The following is an 18,133-nucleotide window of genomic DNA, read 5'->3' as shown; positions in this document are numbered from 1 at the left end:
ACGCCCCTCCCTTCACCCATCAGATATTAAGTGACCACGAACGGCGTCACCACGTCCCAGTGCTTAATTAGGACCATTAGGAGGCGCTTTCCAACGGGCGCATGCGCAAACATGGCGGTTTAAAGCCCACAAACACGGTGTTTCTTCAAGATGTGCGAAGGTGCGAACAGTCCTCCCGTTACACGGAAAGGTGAAAAGGGGACGAACGTTTTCCACAATTTAGTGAGGTAGGACAGTGTTCCTCAGTAATATACGTAGGAGCTGAAAAAAAAGCTGTTTGTGTTACCCTAACTTTTAAATATTGTGTGCTCCTGTAGAGCTCAGCCCCAAATTCGTCATAAACTTTAGACAATGCAGGGTTGGTTGGCATTTATACATTTTGGTTATGAAAGCGTTTTGGTACTGATAAACAGGCTTCTGTCAAGATGGTTCAATTGCCCTTGTGGTGTGGGTCTTAAAGGCCACGGGAAGACACACGCTCCTACGTGAGAGATCCATATTTGACGTCTCCAGCATTAGACATAGTGCAGTATAGGGATGAGCCCCATCCACTGTCTGGAGTATTATATGGCTGTGGTGATTGATGCTGATAATACACATATCCACACCTCATCCCATGAGCACTTAACTGATTTAAGATCCGGCTTTATAGTGGGCCCAGTGCTTGATATTGACTCCCTATTGGCCTAGAAAGTTATTTCTGCTTTCTGACTCTTGCCTCATGGGGATGAGCACTATCTTGTTGATAGATTGTGGAATTATGTTTTATTTACATTATGTTTATTTTGCTGTTGCTTATCGCAACAGGAGAGGCACAAGTATAAAAAATGTGATCATCATAATACCGTGCGCTGAAATCACCCACCATCAACAAGAGCGAGCCAGTCCTGAAAGTCAACACCAACACCTCCCACTCCATTAATGCTAATGGTCACCAAAACTGTCATTGTCTTGAACTGGTTTTCTTCTACTGTTACCAAAAGAGAGACAGGACTGCAATTCATCAGTAAGGAGTCCCTTTCCTTGGTGGATGTTGTCCATGCTCATGTGTCAATTGCAGACATGTCACCCCAGTGATATCCGAAAGCAGGAGCTGTCTGATGACTGTAATCAGGGTCCTCCCAGATGCCCAGCTGTGTTAGTACCAATAGCTGCTGCATGTGTGAAAGTGATCCATCGGATTGTCCCTCTGACAGAGTAGTTAGTTACATGCGATCGAAGAGCCCTGGGTCACTTAGAGTAACTCCATTCATTAGTAGTAGCATTTCTGTAGCCTGATGATCCTGGATGGAAGGATTATGGGTGTTCTAGGAACAATCTTGAAGAAGATCTCAGACCACTTTCCTCCCCCCTTTTTCAAAGAGTTGCAGCATAGACGGCTGTTATTAAAATCAAGAAATATGCATAACTTAAAGGCAGCGCACTTGTCTTGCAAATACAGCCTCATGAGTATACAATTCCCTTTTGTGTTGTCCCACTTTTTGTCATTTCATACTTGAGAGGTAACAATGAGTGCACAAAGGAAGGTGAGCCCTCAATATACGACAATGCCTCTTGAACGGACTCAAAGAGGCTGATCAGTTAACGCAGAACCATGCATGGTGCTCATAAAGATCTTCAGTGCTTTATCAACCAAGTCAGATTCATCTTCTCACAGTATGCTGACACAGCTCTGGCGCCCATTAAAAAACACTGCAGTGTCCCAGCCACACCCAGAACCCACATTCATGCCACCAGTTTCACATCAGACTCCAACTCGCCGCAGCTTGCAGACGCCCTCTTTCTGCCGGCTCTCTGGGGATGATGTCACTCCTGAAGGCCTTGTAGCTCAGCAGCCTTTGCTGATCAGGAATACTTCGAAAGGGAGAGTAGTCAGGGCTGGGCTGTGGGTTGGGAAGGCACCCTGTTGAGGGTGTGCATTCAGGACATTGCTACGTTCAGCTGAGAGTCAATTAATAGTCTGAAAATATGTCAAACCATACATTATCTGGATTTTCCATCAAGTGCCCTTTGTGCCAGCATGCAGCGAAACCTTCGAAATTGAAGCATACAGTATAGGACCGGCTGAAAGAAAATCGGCAAATATTCAAATAATTGAATTGTTCACACAAATCTCTGCTGAAGAAAGATCAGTAATAAGGCAAACAGAAATGGGATTTAAAGCTTAGATGTCCTAAGAGAAATGCCAGGAAAAAGGGTTTTCAAGTGAAAGGTTTATTTAAGTTTGGGCTCATTGCTCCACGCAGCCCGGGTGAGATACAAATAACAAAACTTTAAATAAAAATAACTGCAGAGGGAAACTGACATTAATCTTTTTTAATAAAATTGTCCTTGTGTTACATTTTTGTAGCACTGAGATTAAAACTAGACACAGTGGGCAATGTGCTCTTATATGTACATTGCATATCTTTATCATGACATCCCTGGATTTCTTCATTTAAATTCTGTACTTTTAACAGTATACACTAGCATGTTTCAGTTTACTTCCTCATATTGTAATGAAGAGGACAATAATGTATCAGTATTGTATATAGCTACTTCTCTATAGGTGTCTCAATGTTGCCCATCTTAAATTTATAGTTTTATTTTTTTGCTACCTGCTTGTTATCCACTTTCCTTTAAGAAAAAAACATGTCTTTTCCCTTCCTTTTTGTCATCCTGGCTGTGCGTTTAACGTGTCCTTAGCTGTAAAACTTGCATCACACTCAAAGGGTAATGTGATTACCTTCACAGCACAAAACATTTATTTTTCATTTTAGCTTTGTATAAACCGCTAAAAGAATACATATGTAGGAAAAGTTTATTATTTATAATTTTCTCATTTTGTTTTAAAAATGTGCCTGACTATTTTAATTTGAAAAAGTGTTGATGTTTTCAGCAGAATAACTGGATACATTGTACTTACAGTATACCATATAAAGACGCCGTGTCTTTGTCTATCTCTGTCTGTGTATGCTTGTCTTCATCTTTCTGTATAACCTTGTGTCTGTCTGTTTATATCTATGGTAGTTCAAGTAGGGAGCTGCGTCAGCATGCGCAGGCTGCAAAGGAACAAGTAAAGGCTCCACAGCCGAAACATTGTGTTTCTTTTCTTCTCTTTTCCGAGCTTGTCTTTACTTTACTATGTTTGTCTGTCTACTGGGCTGTCTGTCTCCTTCATCACTGGCAAAGGTTGACCAGCCCAAGCTGCATGGGTGCTACTGCATGGTTTGATAGGGGAAAGATAGTGCTGAAAGATTAAAAAGCAATAAATTGTGCAAATAATTAAGTCACAAACAGTTTCCATTTCAACACATCTCTTCGCTAGGAGACAGTTTCAAGTTATAACTTGTGTGGAGTCTTACAAGTTGGTCTTCACATCAGCTTCGCAGACCTACGGAGCTGTGCTAACATCCTGTCAAGTGGAGAGAGCAGTTTGGGAAAACAGCCACGCTTTCTCAGGAGCTGACAGACTGAAGCAGAGTGGACAGGAAGGCAAAGGCTTTGAGCGACGTCTGGACTGGATGCTGTGAGTTACAACCACGTTTTGTTTTGTCCTTTAACTCAAAATAAAGTTAATTCAATTTGAAAACCAGTCGCATTGCATATTTTGGAAGTAGGGTAAAGATCATGTTTTGGTATCGTGTGCATAGTAGGCTGTGAGCATCTGTAAAAGCAGTAGAAATGAGAAACAGTAAATGTACAGGATCAATAGTACATCCAACTTACTTTTATACCAGCAGTAATTGTTATTGGTTATTTTAAGGTGCTTTGCATTAAAATCCTTGGGATTCTATAAGGAAGATAGACATTCATTTGGACTGGCTGTGTATTTTATTACAATAGCATTCAGATATTCTGACCATCATCCTCACGGAATTTGCAGTTTGTACCTTAAAATACACCATTTGCCAAATAAAAATGTTCAGAAGTTTTCCAGAGTAAACTACATCATGCATCACCATGAGTGTTGGTTGATGAAGGTTTTATTGCCAAGCTCTGGCACAAAAGTTACTCGAGTTGTCTCCCTGCAACATTGTTACCCAGTGCCCTTATAACTCTAAGTTTATCCACTTACACAAGAACTTAGAACAATATAAAATTATGTGACCATTCTTATTCAGCACCAAGTCTGAAAACTGTTTGTTCAGAGTTACTGCAAGACCATAAAAATAAAACACAATGTGGGTCATTCACCTCTGCTGTTATAGTTGCAAGAACATTGGAGCTATATGACAGAAGCAATACAGCTCTCCTCTACCAGTTACCCCCTGTCCTTCCCCCTGCACTGTGAAGTAGCTGCTGATGCAGATGTACTGTGATGGCCACAGTCAGGAGCTCTGTGCTTTGTTACGAGGTGATCCCATATCACAACACCTTCCTCTGCACACACGCCAGCCATGTGTTTCTGTAACTAGTACACAGAGCCGTTTATTTAGTTTGTCTTCTGCACTCTTTGCTTTACACATTCAAGGAATCTGTTGCGTCCTTAGTTTTCAAAATGCCTTTTGTTAATTTTATGATTAACCATCACAAGATGGTAACAAATTATCCTTCAAAAAATGTTATTTCCCCAGCAAATTTTAATTACATGTCTGTTTCATTGGTGCCATCACTGTGAATTATTTTGTTTTTTATTTCTTATGTAGTTATACAAAGTTTGTGTATTAACACAACCTATTTTGTCAATTACTCTTTTAAATATTTTGCTCCCAGGGTACTGTGTACATATACTGTATATCTTTGGATTTTAATTATGTAAAATTTAAAGTATAGCCTTTTGGGGTAAGTCTATGAAGTGGAATGTTAATTATATAGGATTCAGATCTCAGGGGAACAATGATTTATAGAGCCTAAGAGCACCCACAATATGAGCTGGAAACCAGTCCCTTTAATATAACTGTCAAAATGTTTGACACTGACAGCATGAAACCTTTTGAAGTGTCCTCTCTATTGAGGAAGCTGTATCTATAAAACTTACATTTCTTCCTGAAACATGCACAGTCACTGGGTGAGATCCAGGGCTCTTATCTCTTACCCAGATGTTTTACATCATCTGTCTGGAACCAGGATGCAAAAGAGCAAACCTTAAGGGAAACTTGCCTGTAACTGAGATCTCACGAAAGGCACTGGGCCACTCTGGGCTTCACACCTGCAGCAGAACATGTGGAATGATGATCATGTGGTTCTCCGTTCAGGCCTCTTGCAAGTATTTAACAATGTTAATGGCCGCCGAGGCACGAAAATGACATCACCGAATGCATCCTGAGAAAATACGTAAATCACGAGTGGTCTTCCCTGGAGAGTGCTGCATTCGCTGTATGTAACAGGGTGTGGCAAGACCAGAGACCACACGATTTTCAGGACTTCACTGAGTGTGGGAAAGATGGGGGTGGTATTTGAAAAGAACGCAAAGACAAAGACTCTTGATGTCTTGTTTTTGTCTTGCTGTCTGCCTGTTTTTGAGCATGGCTGTTATGCATTGTGTACTTTGTAAAAAGTGCACACTGAAGAGGAAGATGAAATGCGTGTCCTATGTACCAAGAACAAGAACAAAACAGGTACAAACACAACAGTGTCTGGTAGTCTGGCCTTTGGCATCATGCAGAGTCTGACAAAGACCCTCATGCACGAGGTTGATTTTTACACTAGGAGCACTTAAGAGTTAGGGGATGAATTAGCTGTGTTTTGGGGTGCCACTTAGAATATTAGACATCCTCTATGATTCTGTGATGCAAGTTCAGAGTGACATTACTGCCACTGTGCACTATCGCTGCGTGCCAGTCTAGACAGTAAACTAGGAGGCACCACAGATCAAGGCAGTGCCATTCCAAAGATAAGACCCCCCCCAGCCCTGAGTGTGTGAGCAGAGAGAGTTCAACTGAGGCTGCGAGAGACGGCCACTGTCTTAGGTTTTGTTTTCCATTACAGTAAAACATCGTCCTGTGGAGAAACTCCTAAAACAAATTTGACTTGACTTCTTTGGCTGTAGCTAATATCATCTGTGGGTCTGGGGTTTCAAAACATAAAATAGGAGTGACATGAAAATAACCCACTAGTATCTGCATCTTATCATTAGCTACAATGCCAAGACTTGTTCATAACTAAATAATTTTGGACCATTCAGTATATTTGAAGTTCAGTGGTTCAGCATTGGTGAGGAGAACAGAGACTGGGAACTTAAACAGAAACTAAAATCATTGATTTTGCTGAAGGCAAAGGCAAGAAGCGCCCCACTTCAAGTGAAAAACAGCAAGAACAATGTGCTTCCCTTTCTTCCTCATGCAGGGAAAACTGACGAAGTGCTGTAATTAAGATAGACAAAAGGCTAAGGAATGAAGCTTCAGAGAAATCGGTGGAAAACCAAAAGCCAGAAGCCCTTATTGCAGCCCCTACTGTTATGTATTGCAGCCCCTACTGTTAACTGTAGTGTAGAACAATGAGAAGCGATATAGCTGGGAAAGGCCGTTACATAAACACAATATGCCTTTAAAGAGGACAAAGGGGAGCAGTATTTATTACATGTTTCAGGGATGCTTTTCTCAGCTTTTGTTCCAAATATTTGGACTCAACAGCACCACAATAGGGTTTCAAAGTCTTACTGGAAACTTGAGCACTGATTTCTCTCTTGTGATCACTGAGCAGAGAATTGTGTCTTATATAAAATTGTGTTCCAGAATTCCCTGCCTAGCAACTATGTGCTGCATGCATTGAGGGTATTAGAGCAACAACGCACTTGAAAGTGAGATGCTAATTTGACACCTGCTTAAGCCCATAGCCTTGTGTGTGATCATTTTCTGTCATACCGGGCACTCTCCAAACCGCCCAGCGCTTTGTTACCCTTGACACCCACGCTTTTGTTGGGGCGACTTTAGCAGTGAGTCTTGTTATGTAGCACCTTGGTATTCGTGCGAGTCTGTCACAGGGAGGAGGCTGGCTCTCTGCACTTGGGGTTACAGGGAAAGAAAGAAAGAAAGAGCAGACTGGAGTAAAGCAATGAGGAAGTTACTATAGTGCCTCTTGGAGAGGCTTTGTGTTCAGTTTAATAACGAGTCACGGAAAATCTTTGCAACGCAGCACGTGACGAGACTGCTTGTTGCGTAATAATGCAGCCTATTGCATGACAAGGCAAACGGTTGCATGACACAGCAGTGTGTTATATGATACAACAGCCTGTTACTTGAATGACCATGGCTGGGTCAAAACGGGGTATTGAGCACCCAGTCAGGAACTGTATTGAGCTCCTGGGTATTGAAATCGTTCTAACTAAGCACTGTATCTGTAGTAATGATCTTCAATCCTCCATCTGTCCATTTCCACTCCGCTTTTCCTGGTGAGGGTCACGGTTACAGCAGGCCAGTAGATCAGCCCAGACTTCCCTGTCCCCAGCAACAGATTCCAGCTCCTCCTGGGGGTCCCCAGGCGCTCCCAAGCCAGCGGAGAGATATAATCCCTCCAGCGTGTCCTGGGTCTGCCACGGGGTCTCTGCCCAGTGGGACGTGCCTGGAACAGCTCCAGCAGAAGCCAGACTGGGGGGCATCCTTATGAGATGCCCAAACCACCTCCTCACCTCTACATATGTGTAGTTTGTGGCACGCTTGTTTGAGACTTCTGATGAATCTAAAGTAGCAAGTTCTGTGCTTTTTTTCCATCAACACATCAAATGCCTTATAACTGTCACAGCCTTTTATCAGGAACATGGTGAATTGATGGGAACTGTTCCACTGCTTCTATACTGACCCAGAAAGATCTAGAATAGCAAATTGCTGTGTTGTTGAAATATAAGCATTGCAACACCACAACTGTGTCAATGCCAGGTGAAGTGCTCCCAAGGCAATGTAACTGCAGTACTTGTACTATGTACAGTAAGTGTCATACCTGCTCTTTGAAAAGGCCTCGAAATTCCACCCTGACCCCTAATGCATCAGGTGGATCTCCTAATCTGGCCATTACCACCTGCTGTGGTAGGAGATCTGTCCCACCTGCACGCAGTCGGCTCAGGGCTATTTAAGGTCTGTTTTTGTAGGGCCTTCCAGGTTTGACTGCATTTACTCTAGCACTGCTTTTCTAAGTTTCCCTGGCCGTGGATTTTTCCCTGTGTCTTCTGGTTTCCACCTTTCGCCTGCCTTCCGATTACGGCTCTGGTGTTTTGTTTTCTCACCTCCTTGCTACTGCTGGCCTACTGTTAAAAAATCCCAATGGCAGCATGCTCACCGTTCTCATTCCACTCAAGGTATGCTCACCTTTTAGAGACTACACGGGTGTGGGATTCCTGTCGTGTGGATTATTTTTCCAAATGTCACCCAACTCCCTGCACAGGCCTGAAAGTGTCTGTGGTGGGTTTTCTGTGCAGTGGAGATGGAGTTCCACCTTGTCCCACTTGGGTTCAAGCGCACAGAGTTCTAGCCTGTCAGCCGGGCGTGAAAGGACTGCCTTCTGTGGGATTAAGACAAGCCCTGCAGCATGTAGGCTGTTGTTATCAGGTACAAGACCTGGGTCATGAACTCAAATTAAGGGACTCGGAGCTGGATCTCATCCCATTCTTCAAATAAGATCCATGCTTTCATTCCAGACTCGGGGGGAAAAAAACAAACAATTTGCCTGCTGGCACATATCGTAAGAAGGTGCACAAGTTTGTTTTCACTTCTCTGGGATCAAGTGCAAAAGTGCATTGACAAGTTAGACTAGTGTCAACCTTGTGATTCTGAATAGGTCAGGTCAGGGGAAAAACTAAAGCAATAGGAATACAAAGGTAAAATAATACTACTTTTACTCCTCTTGAAAAAAGTGAAAATGCTAGAAACTAGCTGGTGCCAAAATCTTTGTACACCGCCTACCTCAAATGCCGTGACTCACAAATTGCAGAAACACAGCTAGCATTCTCGCAATCATCTGATATTGGTAAAACGGTCCAAAATTCATAGTGCTTGGTGGGTTTTTAAGATACACGTCATCGTAAGAGAATTATTACCTGCATAATATTTGACAGGCCTTGAGAGAGCCGATGATCCATACACAGCTTTTCTCTCATGGCCTACTCAGCATGATACAGCTTGTCAGTGCTTCGCACTGCCAGTTAAATTAAGCAGTGGTTTTAACAGTCTTCATCTAGGCATGTTGTAGAGCAGTGTATTTGTAGAAAACTTGTTGACTTGCAGATATCTTTGCAAATTTCTTCCCATCTCAAATTTGGGTTGCTAAAAAAAAAATTATTCAGTTGACCACAATTCTTATAGCTTATAAATTTGAATTGTTTGTAAGTGTTGTCAGGCACAATAAGAGCAATTTATGTATTATAGTGTTGGAGATTTGAAAATATTCATTATTTATTTCAATTTTTTTCATGACCTGAATATGGTGTATGGGGATATTACACAACAGATTATCTTTGCTAACATCTGTTATGCACTCTGTACAACAAGGAAACAGATTCTGATAATTCAAGCATTCTGAGCTAAAGAATATGTTCAAACTTGCGTTCAAAGCCAAACATTTCACATTTTATCTTTTAAGTCAGCATAGTTTTGTATTTCTTTAAACATGATGCATAATGAAAACCAAATGATGAATTTTCTTTCATCAGAGGAGAGGAACCTGCTCATCCAAAGCTTTGTTAAAATAGAGGTTTTTAAAATCACCCCCTTTTTTAGATTTAAGAGCATCACCACAAAAGCAAAATAAAAAGCAATTACCACGATGCATTGTAAGAGTACAGTGCAACAGCCTAATTGCGCAAAAAGTACTATTATTCTAAAAAGTTGACACATATATTGCTTGCAAAAGGAGCTCAATACAGTGCAATTTAAATTAAGCATTATATTGCTTCAATATTGACAGCCCTGGTTCAGCTGTAACGAAAGAAAAATGAGAAAAACAATAACAACAACAAAACTCCCAGCCCTTTTTTTTCTCTCAAGGGGATACACCTAGTGTGGAATTAATTCAAGTCCAAGAGTCAAACCGGTCTTTTGGAAGATGAGTTCATTCCTTTAGCTGAAACATCCCCACTCAGCACTGCAAGTCCTACCTTGTCAAAAAAGAAGAAATGAATTGTGATGATTGGGGCGTAGGAGGAACACAATTGCTGGGTTTTTTTTCCCAGAAACATTTTTATTGCTCCTCAAGGCTGTTGGTTCAAAGAAGAAAAAACACCTTTTACACCTGTTATAAAATTATGACGGAACCCAGATACTGAGCTTTTCTTCAACAATCCAGAATTCCCGTTCCAATGGTGTCTCAAGCCCATGTGTGCAGCTTCATGGCTATCCCTGAGGGCTTGCTTTTTGTGGAGATCTGACCTGAAATTGATTAAATGTTTTGAAATGGAAGAAAAACACGAGGAGAGGGAATCTTGGCACTCCTCCTGAAAAACACATCTGTTGCAATGGGAATTTCAGTGAGAGTTTAGTCAAGTGATCGCAGCCTTGTCCATTTCCTGAGGGGCTTCTTGGCCTTCTGGCTCAGGTGGAGAATTACAGGAATAAACATTGTGTTATTCCATCAAGAATCGCACAACTGTTACCCATGGTAAACCGAGGTATAATCCTGCAGCAATCAAATGTAATCTACACATGCTTTATTCTGCTTTATTTTACATGTAATTTACTTCAGTTCTAAGACATTGCCGTTGTCATCCTTACTCACCTCAGAAAGGGTTGAGTTTAGTATATCATTGTCTCAGTTGTACTTTAGCGTGCCTGAACCAAGTCCAGTCCTGATTCTGGAGAGCTGATGTGTCTGCGGGTTTTCATTGAGCTATAGTTAGAATACAAATGTACACTAAAGACAAATGCTGTTATAAACAAGACATTGAAGAACCCTAGGTAGAAGAACAAACTGGACCAGAGTCTCTCCATCACAAGACAGGACTACCAGTCCATCACAAGACATAATAATAATAAACTTTATTTTTTTCCCTTTAAAGTTGGCTTCTCAATGTGCTTTACAGAACGGCAACAACAAGGAAAAAATACATAAGATATGCGCAATGAAGAAACACAATGAGAGGAAACAGTTGATTGGGGTACTGAATACGATAGGAGCAAAGGGATGAAGAACAGAACCAGTTAAAGAAGAATGTTTTGAGTTTAGATTTGAAAGAGTTTAGGTAAGGTGACTCTCTGATATCCTTAGGAATGGAGTCCCAGAGTTTTGAGGCATAACAGGAGAAGGCCCTGTAACCCATAGAGTGTATATGGGCTTGGGGGACGGATAGGAGACCAGAATTAGAAGAGTGAATGTTGCGAGGTGGGGAGCAGGAAAGATAGGAGCTCCGAGAGGTAGCCGTGCACAGCCTTAGAGGTGAGGATGAGGATTTTGTAGTCAATATGAAACCTGACAGTAAGCCAGTGCAAGGACTCTAGGATATGTCAGAGATGCAATTAGAGAGAGGAGATAGCCGCATCAGTGTCAGGTTTGGTATGGAAGTAGATTTGAGTATCAGCAGTATGGAAGTGATAGCTGAGGCCATGTGATCTTAAAAGCTGTCCAGTTTCAGAGCTAAATCCGGCAAGAAAGACAAAGTGACAATGATCGGTGAAGTAAGACGTGAACCATTTAAGGCCAGTGTCAGGATGAGAAAGTAAGATATCATGGTTAACAGTGACGAAAGCAGCACTGAGATCAAGAAGACTGATGATAGAAAGATAACCAGAATCGGAAGCTATTAGAAGATCATTAGTGACTTTGGGCAGGTCAGACAAGACAGGATCGCACCCTGGGCAGGATGCCAGTCCATCACAGGGCACCCAGACTCATACAGGGGATGGGGAGGCAGCATACCTATGGAATGTGAAAGGAGACCAGAGCACCTTGAGAACACCTACACCAAAAACTCAACACAGAGGGCACCCCAGCCCAAAACTGATTTCAGGACCTAGGAGATGGGCGACAGCATCACAAGCCATTTTGTGTGGGTCATTCCCAAAGCCAGCTACTGGCACCGAATGTCCATGCTGTCCTTCCATCCACTTCAGATACGACTGAGCAGAGATATGCTTTTTCCCAGGCTGAAAAATAGCATGCCACCACAGAGATATAGAGAGCTTGGGGGGGACATCAGAGTTTCTACATTCCTTCCCAAAATAAACACCAACAGAAGAACGCTGTGGTTTTAAAATAAACTGAGAGCAGTGGCACTAGGCCAAACCCAGATAGAGTATTGTCATTTAATTAAATGATCTTGAGGTGTGCCTGTTGCAATCATCAAAGCTAATTGCCTCTGTGTAATTTGTGTGGCAGACACATTCTCTGAAGAGCAAGGTTCATTCTGCGAACACTCCACAGCGATTTCCCCATATTCAGGATCGATCTAGCTGAAAACATTGGTGTGCAAGCAGTGACATGACCCCATGGAGCGGGTTCATGTACATAGTGTAGCTTCCATGCATATACTACAGTCCTGGATGACTTAGCTTGTGATAGTCTCTGGCTATGCCAAGACTGCAGTAATGCAGCTTTTCTTTTCCCTCTTTCATAGAGACTCCTGACACTTTGTCAGTGCATTGGTTTCTAAAACAGACATAAAACAAGCAGGGCTCTGGCAGTGCATCTGTTCTGACAAAGCCCACAAAGCCTCATGGTCTAAACATCCAGTCCTTTGCGAGATCTCAAGCTGTCTCTTTAATGGAAAGCCTAGAACCAATCACATTGAATGGACCTGGTCCTGGAGCTCCGATGTCTAACCTAAAGAGCTGAGAGAAGCTCTAGTTCTTATACTGCTCTAGTTCAGATAGTAACCAGCTGGTTTAGCTTGTTAAGAGCTGATGAACAAGCTGAACTGAAACCCCACGGACACACTGGCCCTCCAAGAACAAGACTGAGAAGAGGACAGAGGCGTAGGGCTAATATTGTTTTCCTCACATTTCACTTTTGCACATGTGCTGTTTGTATATTGTCACGCATTTTTCGAAACATTTGTTAGCAGTTTTGCCAGTATTCGTGAAAAAACGACAATTGTACCAGTGCCATGTTGTATGTAGTTTAGTTCTGACTCGATTCTAACATTGGCTCAGTCACTTTCTCTTTGATGTTCTGCTGCTCCTGCCCTCCCCAGTCCTGGGAGAGAGCAGAATACTGTGATGTCACAGCATGGACAGGATCCAGCCTTTCAACAGTAGATGAAAACACTTGCCAGGCAGATTGCTGATGAGCAGCCCGGTCGTGCGTGAGAGAAACATAAACTGATAAAAACCAAACCCAACAAGTGGGTTTGGAGAGATAAGCACAGCACAAAGTCTAGAAGGAAAGCAGTAGCGCTACAGTACGATACAGGCTTGCCATGTTTTTGCAGATAACAGCACTGTGAAGGTTTCAATACCTGAAGCTCTGCGAGCAGGTGTCATACACTAGTTGATTTGAGAAAAATTAAAAATGCAAGGAAATCGCAATTGTCATTTTAGGTCATAAATCTGGTTTTAGATGATGTTTTTATCTTGGTTTCAATAAAAATATCAGAATGGTAACAAAATAACCAAGCACATTGTAACGATTTTCCTAATCCAGATCCCACAATCGTTAGACCTGTGCCAGTCTTTCATTTATTTAATAAGTACTTGGGCTGAAATGAAGTTTGGTGTGCTTGGATTGATACAGTGAATTGCTTTTTTCATGTTTACGGTTTGTCTGCGATGAGGTTAAACATGTTAGAGAGCGCGTACAGTCAACTGGCCTTAGTGTAAGAGATCAGTGTTCCTTGTATAATGAATTCAGCCCTTATCACTAATGCATTTCACGTGCAAAGGCTCTGGCGTGTCTTTTTAACACGGCAAAATTTCAGCCAGCTGTTGAGGACATGCAATTGTATTCTGGGGGGACTCATCCTGTCTTTGTTGGCTGGGATGTGGGCATTCCTGCCTTTTTGAGAGGCGTCTTGGGTTTTCAGCCCATAACGTGTTCTCCTGAAAGGGGATGTATTGTATAAGGCAGGAAGGCTTTGTCTATTAAAACAAATAAATAGCTGAGAGAAATGATGTAAGTGAGAACTCTGCACCTGGTAGAGTCCTTAACCTTCAGAGTATACAGTCAGTGATCAGCATCAGACACACACTCAATCTTATTAAATCCCTACAATAAAAGTAGCATGATGGTCTACACACACCATGCGTTGGCTGGTCCACACCATTCCTCACCATTGTCTGTGGTTCATCTGACTTGGAGTTGGCCCTGATGAACAGCAGCCAGCTCATCACTCCCATCTGCTGCTCTGGTGTCTGGGCCACATCCACATCAGACTAACCTCAGCCAACTTCAGGTCACTCCTTGTGGATCGGCTCCTGTCTCGACAGTCAAACCCGCGATCAGTAAAACCTACCTCACCCATATCCGAACCGACCTGATCACCCAAAAACTCCCACGTCACTGAAGAAGTCAGGGGTCCTTTGATCTCTAGTGGAGTTCTGGCAGCCTTACAGTCAGGTGGCCATTTCCTCTCGGTGGGTAACAACCAAATAAACTTTCAGTATTCTATCCCAATAAACTTTCACCACAGTGCATTAATGAGGGTTCGAACAAACATCTGAATTATAACTGGAGAGATGTCATTGAAGAATCCAACAAAGGCATTCACAGAATTGACAGAACAACTATTTCAAATCAAAAACACTCAGATCGTACTGTAGAAATACTTATATCATTGTACTATTATCTTCACCTGGTGTGGATTTGGGTCTCAGAGACTCAGTGCTTTGCGGGACTTTGCTGGAGGAAGACAACCCTGCCAGCATCAGTAATTCATCTAGGAATATTAATTAATATCTGGAATGTTTATAATGTGTGTAAGTGGAGAACAATGCCATAGTTTATCTCTAAACATAACGTAACTCAAATTTTAAGATAAAAAAGATGGTTAGTTCTCTACCATATGCCCACATATGAAAAGCCACCCATTTCTGAAAAAACTGATCCTAAGGCCATCTTTTCCATTTCAGCAGAGGCTGAGACTTTCTCTTGCTTCAGGTCTTTCTGCTCTGTTTTCTCTTACTAAAGGAAGTGTGTGTTGAGTTTTCACATTGTTGTAACTGCCTTTGTATAATGCACAGCTACCCCTACTTAATTGAAAAAAATTGATCTTTCCTTCCATAATACAATAAATTGTTTTGTTTAGGATAATTCCTTTTGTTCTTCTGCAAGAGAATTGCACTGCTGTAAAAATAAACTAAAATCAAGACTGGATTAATCTTCCAGATATGTCTTTAGCTATTGGTTTTAATAGAAATGCTCTGCATTTGTTTGGGACTTTTCACCTTTTATTTGACCATTTCAGTACTCACCTGATAATAATGCTGGAATCCCAGTTCTCTGGGATTATTCCAGATGCAACAGGGAGGTAGGAGGTATATCAATAGCAGGAGTGGCATGTTTCTGTTAAGAACAAAGAGAAAGTCTTAATCATTTCAACAGTTGCTTTTGCTTTATCCATCATGAGCAGCCGTTTAAAAACATCTTGTTCTTTACTCCAGGCTGAATGTGTGGAGTAAGACTGAGATGAAACACATGAGTGGTTTTTAATTTTGAGTGTTCTTTTCATCACACATGCTAGACGAGTGCCTGCCCGTCTTCTAAAAGGAGGAACAGTCCATTTTTCTCACAGACTTTTATGCATATATAATGTGAATATTTAAGTGATCCCTTTAGAAGATCAAGGTACGAGAAACAGATACATCAGCACGTGCTTTGTGCTGGGGAATGTATGTACTGTATGTATGTGCTTCGGCAGCACATATGCTAAAATTGGAACGATAGAGAGAAGATTAGCATGGCCCCTGTGCAAGGATGACACGCAAATTCGTGAAGCGGTCCATTTTTTTTCAGCAATTTCCCTTTGGGATCAATAAAGTCTTATCTATCTATAATATCCTCAGACCAGTGTAATTGTTTTAATCACAGCAAGAGTTTCAGTGAGGATGGAAGGTGAGCATGATCGCGAAGTCCATCTCGGGAAATGCTAAACTCCTGTTCCTTTCTGTCAGTGTGGGAAGGGATTTTCAGCCATGCCCTTGGCAGCAGTCTCTCTCTGTTGCAGGACTTGGCCAGGCAAGTCTGAGTACTCTGCCCGACCAGGGCTGGGCTCCGTCTGCCCTACCTTTCAGACACAAGAATATTTCCACCCACTGCTGGAGATGAACAAGCAGTTAGATGAGGGGAAAACAGAAAGTGACTCCTAAGGGATGGAGATTAATTGGTTTCTGATGTTTATTTGTGCATTTGTGGCAAACAAATCCCCTTCATCTTTCCACTATTGGACCAGAGGTGACAGCTAATCAGTTTGGAAATATGGAAATATAGAAATGTAATGGATACCTTACATCGGCATTTGACTTAATGAATTCACCTGTATTTTTAAGACTGGCAAATTTAATTTAATGAGGAATAACACCGTCCATGAATCAAATGCTTTGCGAATGTTTGAGTTATAGGTATAATAAGTTTTGGCTTAACCTGCTTGGTTAAGGGGTAGCCTCCTTTCCTGTGGCCAAAGAAGCTCAATCGTCTCTCAAGAGAGAAACATTTTCCAAGGGGGAAATACAAAAGTGGAGATGGGGTGGTGGAATGAATGAGAAAACATGTGGTGTGTGCAAGAGCTATATAATGAAAGTTGGCAACGATTGCAATTTAAAGCAGCTGGAGGAGACTGGCCGAACCTCCGTGAAGAACTATCATTGAATGGTGAAACACAGTGACTTTAGATTGCTGTGATTCCTTTGAGCAGTGTGTCGGTGACGTAGTGTGTCAGTCAATCAGCAAATTGAACACTTCTCAGACCAAACGAAATAGACAAGACCACTGTCAAAGTTGTGCTACAGTTCAAAATTTGCTCAATTTTTTTCTCTATCAAACCAGAGCCCATTTGAGATAACAAAAATGCCACTGGTATCTACCAGTCAAGCTGGTATTTTTTTATAATTTCAGTCATTTAAGTCATTTAAGAGCAAATTCTTCTCCCAAACAAAAAGCTTTGGAAGCCCCCCGACAGCAGAGGACAGAAAACAGCAGATTTCCATTGAAAAACCCTGTATATTACAAAATAAAAAAGTCTAAAAACCTGTTTTATTTTGTAGAGCCTTAAAATAAAAGAACAGATTTTCTTTACATCTGAAATAAGATCACTTTATTGGCCATGTACAATTTCTTGCATTAGGAATTTGTCTTTTCACATACCCCAACTTGCTCTCCATGAGACACACAGGCGGGGAGAGAGAAGCTTGGGGTCAGAGCTCAGGGTCAGCCATTTATACAGCGCCCCTGGAGCAGTTTGGGTTCAGTTGCTCAGGGGCTCAACGGAGTAGGATTCCTCTGCCACAGGCGCAGATCCTTAGCCACAGAGCCACCTCACCTCACCGAAGTGTGGGGGATTAAAAGTGTGCTGTCACTCAGTGGCCTCCTGCACGGGTTTTTAAATGTATTGGAAGACTGAGTCAGGTGTTGTCAAAATGAAGAAACGTCTTATGCTGGAGCCCCTGCTTGCAGCTTGTGTACAACCTGCCTTTAGGTATGACGGTTCTCTTGGACTTTTCAGCCGTCTCCTGTTTTTGCAGACTCTTTTAATTTGCAACCCCTTTGCTGGCATGTTGCTAGACCAGTGGCAAGAGCGCCTGGTGAGGTGAAAACATGCCGTTTCAAAACACACAGTAACCAGCCACCAGCAGCTGTCGACCACGGATACAGTAGATTTTATGCAGCAGCTGACAGACGCTTAAGAACATAGGAAAAGTTAATACTAGTAGTAGCTTAATATATAAAATGGGATTTACAATAACATGTTTGAGGATTTTATTCTTGACTGTTCATCTTTTTAAAAATGTATTTTCTTTTAGTAGAATAATTTCTTTTTTTAGAAATTCTTATTTTGTAAGTATGTGACTTAGGTCATGCAATTACACAAATACTTTAAAAAAGGGGTTTAATTGCATGACTTTTAAGTGTAATTATGAGTTGCGTTCGTGTGGTTTCTGTATTTAGTGCAAATGCTACAAAAGACAAAGCAAAACAACCGAGAAGATCACTCAGCTTTTGACAGCAAGTCAGAACCTTCTCTCCTCCCAGGCCTGGTGACTTAGATCTCCCTGAACTCTCTAGCTTGAGGCCATCATTAAATATCTTTTTGTTTTCTTTGCCTTTATTTTTGTTCTGAGTGAAATACATCTCTGTCTTGGCA

General features: G+C 41.8%; 1 non-coding gene across 1 annotated transcript; it reads left to right on the top strand.

Annotated features, from left to right (window-relative positions):
• Positions 1 to 15,682: 15,682 nt before the first annotated feature.
• On the top strand, positions 15,683 to 15,785 carry LOC138224387 (U6 spliceosomal RNA). Its single transcript, XR_011182868.1, has one exon. It is a non-coding gene; the product is annotated as a U6 spliceosomal RNA (small nuclear RNA).
• The last annotated feature ends 2,348 nt before the right edge of the window (positions 15,786 to 18,133 follow it).

Source organism: Lepisosteus oculatus, chromosome 20, assembly GCF_040954835.1.
Source record: "Lepisosteus oculatus isolate fLepOcu1 chromosome 20, fLepOcu1.hap2, whole genome shotgun sequence".
Lineage (NCBI taxonomy): Eukaryota > Metazoa > Chordata > Actinopteri > Semionotiformes > Lepisosteidae > Lepisosteus > Lepisosteus oculatus.
Note: the sequence above shows the minus strand (reverse complement) of the source record. Positions and strands in the feature narration are given on the sequence as shown.